The 10051-nt window shown below is 41.3% G+C and overlaps 1 pseudogene; it reads right to left on the bottom strand.

Moving 5' to 3' along the window:
- Positions 1-2077: 2077 nt before the first annotated feature.
- LOC116412349 lies at positions 2078-9125 on the bottom strand (annotated as a pseudogene).
- Between the last annotated feature and the right edge of the window lie 926 nt (positions 9126-10051).

The raw sequence follows: 10051 nt of genomic DNA, 5'->3' as shown, positions 1-10051 counted from the left end.
ATTTCTCACAATCTCTTAAAGTCGGACTTCCAAGAATGAACGGAGGGAGATCGTATTACTGCTCTATAGAAACACAACAGCCTCGTAGCCCCCATGACGCTCATTTGTCAGAACAGTGCTCTTTATATGATTTTCTTTTCTAATTGGTAGCTGGTAGCAGCCCAGTCACACAGAATAAACACTTCTCCGCCTTCACTGTCCTGAAACTGACCTTAACAAGACGCCGTAGTCTTACTCACACTGCAAGGGAGTAACTGTCAGGCACCATTTCATTTTACATTCCATACAGAGCTCTATGGTAATAAAAACAAAAAAAACTTGAATACCTTCAATTTGTTTATATTCTCGAAAAAAAGAAAATCTCAAATTGATTTCATGAGATGGTTCAGGGGAACAGAAAAGTCCAACACATGGAAAGGCCTTCAGACCTCGGGGGGTTTCAGTGTCTTTTCGTACATTGTGACAAATTTTAGGTTGAAAAATCGTATTGTCGCACCAAGTACGAAAGTTTTGGATTCATTCAAGCTTTGGTATCGTGACTTTCCTTGGGCCGGGTTGGAGCTGCAGAGTGCCATTGAGCCCTATTGGAGACTTTCCTTGGGCCGGGTTGGAGCTGCAGAGTGCCATTGAGCCCTATGGGAGACTTTCCTTGGGCCAGGTTGGAGCTGCAGAGTGCCATTGAGCCTTATGGGAGACTTTCCTTGGGCCGGGTTGGAGCTGCAGAGTGCCATTGAGCCCTATGGGAGACTTTCCTTGGGCCGGGTTGGAGCTGCAGAGTGCCATTGAGCCCTATGGGAGACTTTCCTTGGGCCGGGTTGGAGCTGCAGAGTGCCATTGAGCCCTATGGGAGACTTTCCTTGGGCCAGGTTGGAGCTGCAGAGTGCCATTGAGCCCTATGGGAGACTTTCCTTGGGCCGGGTTGGAGCTGCAGAGTGCCATTGAGTCCTATGGGAGACTTTCCTTGGGCCAGGTTGGAGCTGCAGAGTGCCATTGAGTATCCGTAAGCATTTTCTTGACATTTCCGATCATCAGAAATTATTGTATTTAATCCGAATTTTACCCATTTCGGAATTCAAGTGTAGGTGTTGAATGCAGCAGCTAGTGGCATATTGGCAGCTACAGGTATATTGATGGCTCCTAGCATATTGGCGAAATTTAACCCAGGCCCCGACTGTCGGAGACAGACAACTTATACTTGGCTCCATGTTGGTTGGTCTCCTAAAAGGAATGGAGTATACAGTATATTATTATTTGTTATTAACATTTATTTATAAAGCGCCAACATATCCCGCAGCGCTGTACAATAAGTGGGTTTCATACATTGGATATACAGAGTAACATATAAAGCAACCAATAACCGATACAATCTTCCTTAATTGTTCTGTTTCTAGCAAATAGGTTCATATTTGGCTGTAACTGGGGGGGGGGGCTTGGAGAATGGGGTGTGTGGCTTCTTACATTCTGATTTTGTAGCTGTAATGTCCATATCTATGAGGGATTTCTCCCCAAGAGTGGATGGTTTAGCCTGGCTGTACCATTCAGATAAGTGCTTGGTCCTTTATGTGGTAGAAGGAAATAAAGTAGAACCCTGATTTTTGTACCCTGGATTTAACTTTTTCTTTAAATTGACACTGACAGGCAAACTACATTTTTTCTTTCCTGGACTTTACATTTTCTTGGAATTTACACCCATTGCACACAGCCCCCTGGAAAACGTAAAAAAAAAATCTGGGTCCTATGTTTAAGTCGTATTCTGCAGAAGGAATTCTTGGCTTGCACAATTCTCTATCCTTTGTAGATACACAGCTTTATTGTTAATTGGTTCCAGGCCCGGACTGGCAATTATGGGTTCTGGCAAATGCCAGAGGGGCTGCTGTAAGGTGCCACAGTCACTATTTAGTGTATCCTTAAAATGCCAGGGCCTATTTTGAATCACAATCCAGGCCTGACTGGTTCCTAGGAGCACTTGAGAAGGAGAGGACGAGAGAGATATCAATTGAGTATATTGTCCCTTTACATACTCATGGTTAAGGTCCAGTTATGAACATATAAAGCAATAGAATATACCAGAAACATATTATTATATATTATTTCCTTTAATAATATTGCTTTCATTTATAAATAAAAAAATCATCAAAAACTGCACATGGTTTGCTCCATTCCAACTGTGTAAACCCACACTGATGAGATGACACTGATGACATTAAAAAGTCTATAAAAGTCCCAACCCGGCGATTTCCCAGCTTTCTGGATAGCCGATATCCTCCGAGAGTTCTCACTTCTGCTAAAAAGCCGTGTAGTAATTTTCCATGGTGCTAACAATATCGCTGTTTCCTTCCAGGGTGTCAATGACGCGCCGCAGTACGGCCTCACTAACGCTGGAGCCAACGCTCAGCCGGACACAGGTCAAGATATGGAGAAAGTGGCAGCCTTTTTCTGCATCTGGGAAACGCAGCCAACAACGGTTATTAACAGCACATTCAGACCAGTGGAGCCAGCAGAACCAAAGCCGGCACGGCTTAACTAACAAATGCTAACTAGAACCATTAAAGGGGTAGATCACCTTTCATTTTTTGCTTCTGAGATAATTTGCAAATTGGTCTTCTATTTTTGGTTTTTCAGTTATTTGGCTTTTTGTTCAGCAGCTCTCCAGTTTGGTATCTCAGCAGATATCTGGTTGCTAGGGTCTCATTCTCCCTAGCTACCAGGCAGTGGTTTGAATGAGAGACAGGAATATGAATAGGCAGGGCAAGTAATCAAAAGTAAGAGGAAGGCAAATAATTCAAAAACTATAAAAATATATATATAAATAATGAAAACAAAAGTTGCAAAACTGCTGGGAATAGGACATTCTATAGCATACTAAAAGTTAACTGGTGAATCCCAACCTTGCCCACAACTTCCACTGTGGAAGAACACACACCCATTTTTAAAGCAACGTAAGTAACGGTGGCCGAGTGGTGGAGCATGAATAGGGGGTGGGCCTTTCAGTGGCTGGGTGATAGGTCCTTGAGTCGGGCACTCAGAGGGCCCCGGGTACCCCAGCCCTTATGTTGTGATGTAGGTGCTGTGGTAGAATAAAGTGTGTGCCCTTTGGCTCTGAAGACACATGTAACATTCACTAAAACATTAACAACTCTGTTCTATAGTTTCAGGGAATCAATACAGTAATTAGACATGGATCCCAATCCTCTGTGGGGTGCTGCAGAGTTGGGGACCAGCGCCACAGACAAAAGGGCTAGCAGCTGCTGAAGTGTTTGGGAAATAAGGAATCCACTTGGGGTACAACAGATGTGCATGTAAATACCAAGTGCACTGCTTGCTTCCCACAGATTTGTAAAATAATGGAGTGCAGCATGGAGTGTGAGAATATCAGTTCACAGAACTGAGCAGTATTCTTATTGTAGTATTTATTCCCAGGGTGGGATCACTAATAAGCTATTTGGATTAAATGATGTGGGTGCCAAGGCAAACACCCTAGCTCAATCCTCGCCTATTTATCAGGTTCTTCTACTGTTGGTGCCCTGTTTCTATTTAGGACCATATGCCCTACACCTAATAGAACCATGCACTGTCTGTTTGCTTTAACCCTCTTTCTCCCAATTAGATCTATGTGTTCTATAGATCTAGTTCCAGAGGGTCCAAGGCCACAGTCATGGTAGGGGTTAATAGGAAAAATGTACCATGTTTATACCCAAATAAACAGATAATTTCTACCCATTTGGTTGGTCAAACAACAGCAACAAAACACAACAACGACAGCAAAACAGTAACACAGTCCATCCATGCAGTAACACAGTCCATCCATGCAGTAACACAGTCCATCCATGCAGTAACACAGTCCATCCATGCAGTAACACTGTCCATCCATGCAGTAACACAGTCCATCCATGCAGTAACACAGTCCATCCATGCAGTAACACAGTCCATCCATGCATGGCCATTTTTACCCCTGCTTAGTGTGCCCTCTGCTGGGCCCTGTGGGCACATTTTAGGTCAGAATAGCCTGAATGCCTTTTGTTATGCACAAACTCATTAGCCCAGGATCTCATTAGCGTCTGTATGGGAATCAGTCACTTGAAATACTTATTATAGCTTGCCAAAACTAGCATATACTTTGTTGAAGGGGCTTCTCCTACAGTGTTCGCCCTACAGGAGGTGTGGGTCTCCCCACTCCATACAAAACAATCAGCCATTAATTTCCCTTGAGGGGAATGGTAGAGTCCAGTAAAGGGTAACATGGCATTAAACCACCAAAGATCAAATGGTCAAACTATTTCCCAAGCTTATTGTGTTTATAAACCTTTATTTGATCAGAAATCTTTCATTTCCGGCACATTTCTGCTTTGGTTTGACATTTTCTTGTCCTTTATTCTCCCACTGTTTCATATAAAAGGATGTAGGAATTCGACTGCCAGTATTAGAAATGCAAGTAAACCAGGGCATGTCTAACATTTTACTGTTTTGATGAAACCTTGTAGATTGTAAGCTCTTTTGGGAAGGGCTCTCTTCACCTCTTGTATCGGTTATTGATTGCTTTATATATTACTCTGTATGTCCAGTGTATGAACCCCAATTATTGTACAGCGCTGCGGAATATGTTGGCGCTTTATAAATAAATGTTAATAATAATAATAATAACTGCCAGTACTACATGGACAGGTATTTCAGTTTATAAATAGGAAATATGTAGGGAAGCTGCCAAAGTGCATGGAGGCAATACCCATAATCCTTACTTCCTCTCCCAGTCATCTTATAGGAGTCAGGAAATCAGGGGATTTTCTATACGACACTTGGTGGTCCAACCAAACTGTCAGGCTAAGAAGCTAAGAAGAGAAGGAACTGATCTCAGATATATTTGGTTTGGTTCTTATCCCCACAGTGTATTATATCAGAACAACACACAAACACTATAGCAGCCATAGCAAAGTTACAGCCCAATCTCCCCTTCCCCAGGCTGATAACACAAGGAAAGGATACAAAGGCCATTTAAATGAATTGCAGATTTGTCTTATATCCCCTGCATCATCTTCTGATTCCCTTCTAGTAACACAAACTATTGCAGCAGCTTTCCTTCCAACATTCTGTATTGATCTTACTGGCATGTCTGGAGTTAAAGCAGTGCTCATTGGCCATTTTTCAGGAACCTTATTGGCTTTTCTGGAGTTAATGGAGTGCTCATTGGCCATTTATACAGTGATCTTACTGGCATGTCTGGGGTTACTATGCTGATTATGCATTTGCTGTAGTAATTACACGTCTGGTTAATACACCCTTTATCCATTTTATTAAGTTATTAAACTGAAACATCTGGGGTTAATATGATAATTATTCCTTTTCTGCAGTAATTATACTGGCACGTCGGGGGTTAATATGCTAATTATTTATTTTCTGTAGAAATTATACACCTGGGTATGTTTTGGTAAAACTGATAAATTTGTGTTTATTACTGAACTGAAGCTGCCATACTGCTAAGGTTGAATTAAATATTAAAGCAAATGTAAACCCCTCAAATAAATGGAAAATTACAGAGAGCTTAGAAAAGACCAGAGAAACCTTAAGAGAACTGTATATAATTAGCCTTGATCATATCCATTATGCATGACTAGACCTCATCCTCCCGTCCCATGATGTAATAGTAGCAGAATAGTAGACTAACCTTTTAAAGGATACAGAAGTCTTTGGCACCTACAGTCTATAGGTCAGACTGCGCTGTTAGCAGCATGGCAGTGCACTGACCTGTATTAGTTTTGGGGGTGTCAGTCCAATAACAGGGTTGCTTCAAGTGAATGTGCTTTGTGGCTCATGTAAAAAGGCAAGGTTTGCAGTTTTGTAACACATAGCAAGCAAATGGATAATTTTGGGTTACTGGACTAGAAATTGTATCTGTGTTACTTACTAAACAACCTGTTTTCCTATTTTCCACATCATACATGAGCATAAAAATACAAGCTTTGTGTCTGTTTTATTATATGTTGCTAGGGTGGGGGCGATTCTGCCAAATAAGACAAGTGACATGGCTCATAAAATGTAAGGTTCCCGTAAAAGTCATGTAACTAATTGTGAATTAAATGCTCCCAAATGTAAAATGAAAATAGTAAAAAAGCACTTTATCAAATAGTGACACCTAGTGGCTGTGTTTTAGAGCACAGAGCAGGAAAGACATGTTACATGCAAATAAGATGGACAGAAATGAAACAAAGGGTTTAAATCACAATGTAATGGGGAAAAAAATAAAAGATTTTTTAATTTTATTTGTAGTAATTATGGATCTTGCTGTAATCATCATTTTTTTGCTTCAGAATTAGGGAGAGATGCAAACTTTTTACACATTGTGACAATGCAACCCCTATATTATATGAGCATGCTGAGTAACATTTTATAATACATGCATAATATTCTATATTAATAATGTGTGTATAATATTATATAATGCACTAAAGCCATGAGCAACCTGTAAATTATATCCTTATAATCAGTGCTTAGTGATGTAGTCTCTATCACATGATGTGTATAAAAGCACTCGGCCTTAGGCCTTGTTTTATATGGTCACGGGACTCCTATGTGACTTAGAATATCCTTATATTTTAGAAAAGGGGGTATATATATATATTATATGTGCTTAGAGCTCAGGGTCCATAACTCTGGGCTTATTAACTTGCCATATGGATTGTACATTCTCATGCACACGGATGAGTTTTATTATTTTTGATGCCCTATATAGAAGTAAAGTTTAATTTTTGCTTACTAAGGCATTACGCCCGATGGCATAGCTTACTGTATGCATACTATATTCCTTCCATGTTGGCTGAGGGCAGCACGCAGTACAGTATGTATATACACACACTGAGGAGTGTTTGGCATAGGCAGTGAAAATGCACAGGGAATAAATGGCAAGGATTAAAGATACACGGACAATACACACCACTTACGCTTTTGCCTTCTGCAGTCTTCTTTAATGATATTAAGGGTAAGTTTGTGCAGATCTTTATCCTGATCAGTGACCTATAAAGTTTAATTCAGGAGAGACAAAAGAGTGATCAATTGTATTAAGTCTAAAAACCGCAGAACCCACTGTGCAAAAGCCCCTAAAGTGGCTCAGTGTCTGCCTGGGGAAGAGACACAAACGCATGAATGTCACTATATATTCTGTTTTTCCTTTAAGGAAGGGTACCCCCCATTGGTGAAGGATATTACAAGTCACCAAGGAATTAAATGACTATATAAAGGAACTCCAAGGTGACTTCAAATATCCCCATATTTTACATCAGTGAGTCAAATATTTTTTTTTTTACTATGCAATTTTCTTTGAGTCATGTGACATGCCCTGCATCACTGAGCGCAAATTATAACTGCTGATATCACTAATCACTGTTTATAAGGTTATATTTTACAGGGCATTCCATGACCTGGTCTTTGTTCTACCTTGTGATTTCTAAAATCCTTATATTTTACAAAAAAGGGTTCATTAGTCTCTATATAAGCAGCACATTATGAAATCAGAACACACTATATATAAACATATAAAGTAGCAGGAACATAGCCTTGCTGCACTGACACCTCGGCCGTTGTAGTGTCTGTCTAAAGGAATCCAGGCGACCATCTTATTTAAAGAATGTCAGACAAATGTTGGCACTGGAATCGGTGAGTCAATTAATATACCATAAGCCTGATATCTTAAAACAGTGTCTCTTTAGCTGGCTTTAAAGGGGTGCAGGGAGTTGTGGATATAACAGGTAGAAAACAGCTGCAGGCTGGAGATCCCAACCTAAATCCATTACTGCCCTATGAACTCATTAAATATAACCCCTATCACAGAAACTGGAGGGGTTTCAGCAGTTTATTTTCTCACCTGATAAACCTCCCGATTTTGGTCCTTTTGGAAAATGTAACCTTCCTTTAGCAGCAGCTGGATGGCTTCTTTGAATATGCTGCGGATTTGTTTGGAGTTAGAACTTTCCATGGACTCAGTCTAGAACAACAGCAATTCAGTTATGTGATGTTATATGACACACATATGTTGTATACTGCATTAAATGACAGGTTCCTTGATTGCAGCAGGTTCGGACTGGCACACCGGGGTTACTGGGAGAAATCCTAATGGGCCAAATCCTGCTTAGTCCCTGCTACCTGCAAACAGCCCTTTCTAACAGTGGGGATGTTGGTCAAGGTATGCAGAGATGGAAGCAGCATGCAGGCAATGGGGCCTATAGTCACGTTCTCGAGTGGGCCCAGGTTCCCCCAGTCTCTAAAAAAACATTATGAATGCCAAAGCTCATTAGACAGCACAACACAATGTAAGAAAACTGTAAAGCTGGCCATACACTGGCAGATCCGCTTGCCTGGCGATGTCGCCAAGCGAGCGGATCTTCACCCAATATCCCCACCTACGGGTGGGCGATATCGGGGAGGCATGTAGGCGAATTCGATCGTTTGGAGTCGGTCCAAAGGACCAATATCGCCAGCTATAATCGGCCCGTGTACGGGGACCTTAAGAAAGGAATAGACATGTCTGTGCCAGATACAGGGTTATCAATTTTCATTTGGTGGTGTAGGATTAAAAAGCATATGAATACATACCCACCTTGAAATCACTAACTGGACGGCTAGCAATAGCAATTAAGGAGTCAACACTTTCTAATTCCCGTTGGTAAAAATTTCACTTTTTCACTCAATAGCATGATCAGATGTGATTGTGTTACAATATGGTGATCGCTGGAATATAAGAAGGACAAAGAGTTATGTCATTTGGAGACATTTTTGGATTCCCCATGAGACAGAAAGCAAAGACATAACATAACCCCCTTAAACCCACACTCTAGGGAACGCTGTGGGCAGGTAGCCACACAAAACATTTTAGTCTTTCTAATTTGCTTTCTGACTGGATCTTGTGCAACAGCTATGAAAGACTAAATTACAAGTAAAAGAACTTTATATTGCTCATGAGTCTTCTGATTAGAATGATCTGTTCTGTTTAAATTGGAAGGGATCATTGTTATTGGCTGAAGTCAGCAGTGATGTTTAGAAAGCTCTCCTGCCATCCCAAGTCCATTTTACCAGCCCAATGTCCCCCAGCATGGAACATTAATCTCGTGGGTCACACTGGGTTTTAAAATGTCATCCATCCAATCTTGCTTTGGATAACAACCACCAAGGGGTATATTTCGTAACAACGACACATTGCATTGGTGTTTGTAAATAACCCTTTATGTCAAGGTTAGAACATAATCCAGCACTGGCTATTCCAAAGCCCTCACTGAACTAGGCTACCTCCAAGAGCAGGTCAATTATCAACTGGAGGAATTTCAAAAATGCCCTGGGTATCTATATATTAACATTAAAGAAACCCTGCTCAATTATATCGGTTAGGTACACAACTAAGTTAGACTATGCTATCTGGGGTCTACCAGGTAACCGACTCAAGGGCCCACCAACAAGCCACTTAAGGACCCACCCCCAGCTACCGCTCCACCCCCAGCCACCACTGGACCCTGTCCTGATGCGCTGCTTATTTTGCTGTTAAAAATTAAAGGTGTCAGTGTATTGGAATGCACAGTGATGGCCCTGTGGAACACACAGGCAAACGTAAATTTTTAACAAGTAAGTAGCACAGTGGAGCAGGGACCAGTGGTGGCTGGTATGCGGGCAGGTAGCAAGGCCCAACAGGGTTGGGGCCCACCATGATTTTTCCAGTATCCTGGTAAGCCAGTCCAACCCTGTTCATTGGCCAATTTGGCTACGTACAGTAAGCAGAATTGCCCAATAAATGCTGGATCAGACAAAAGAGCTAGTAAATCCATTTTGCCTGTGACCACTTCCATTTATGTGATAATCAACCAAATAAACTTATCAACATGTCGCACCAGAAGGCGCCCAGTTCCAAGCAGATTCCGACTGGAAAATGGCCTATTTTAAGGGATTCCCAGGTTTCTCCTCTCAGACAGATTTGCCTCTGATAACTGTCCCTGCTGAAACATTGTTATTTACCTAACTCAGCACGGTTTGTCTCTGTGCAGCCTATTTCCTTGTTTATCTTTATGTATCTTGTGCC

This window comes from Xenopus tropicalis, chromosome 7, assembly GCF_000004195.4.
Source record: "Xenopus tropicalis strain Nigerian chromosome 7, UCB_Xtro_10.0, whole genome shotgun sequence".
NCBI lineage: Eukaryota > Metazoa > Chordata > Amphibia > Anura > Pipidae > Xenopus > Xenopus tropicalis.
The sequence above is the reverse complement of the archived record's forward strand: the minus strand, read 5'-3'. Positions and strand labels throughout refer to the sequence as shown.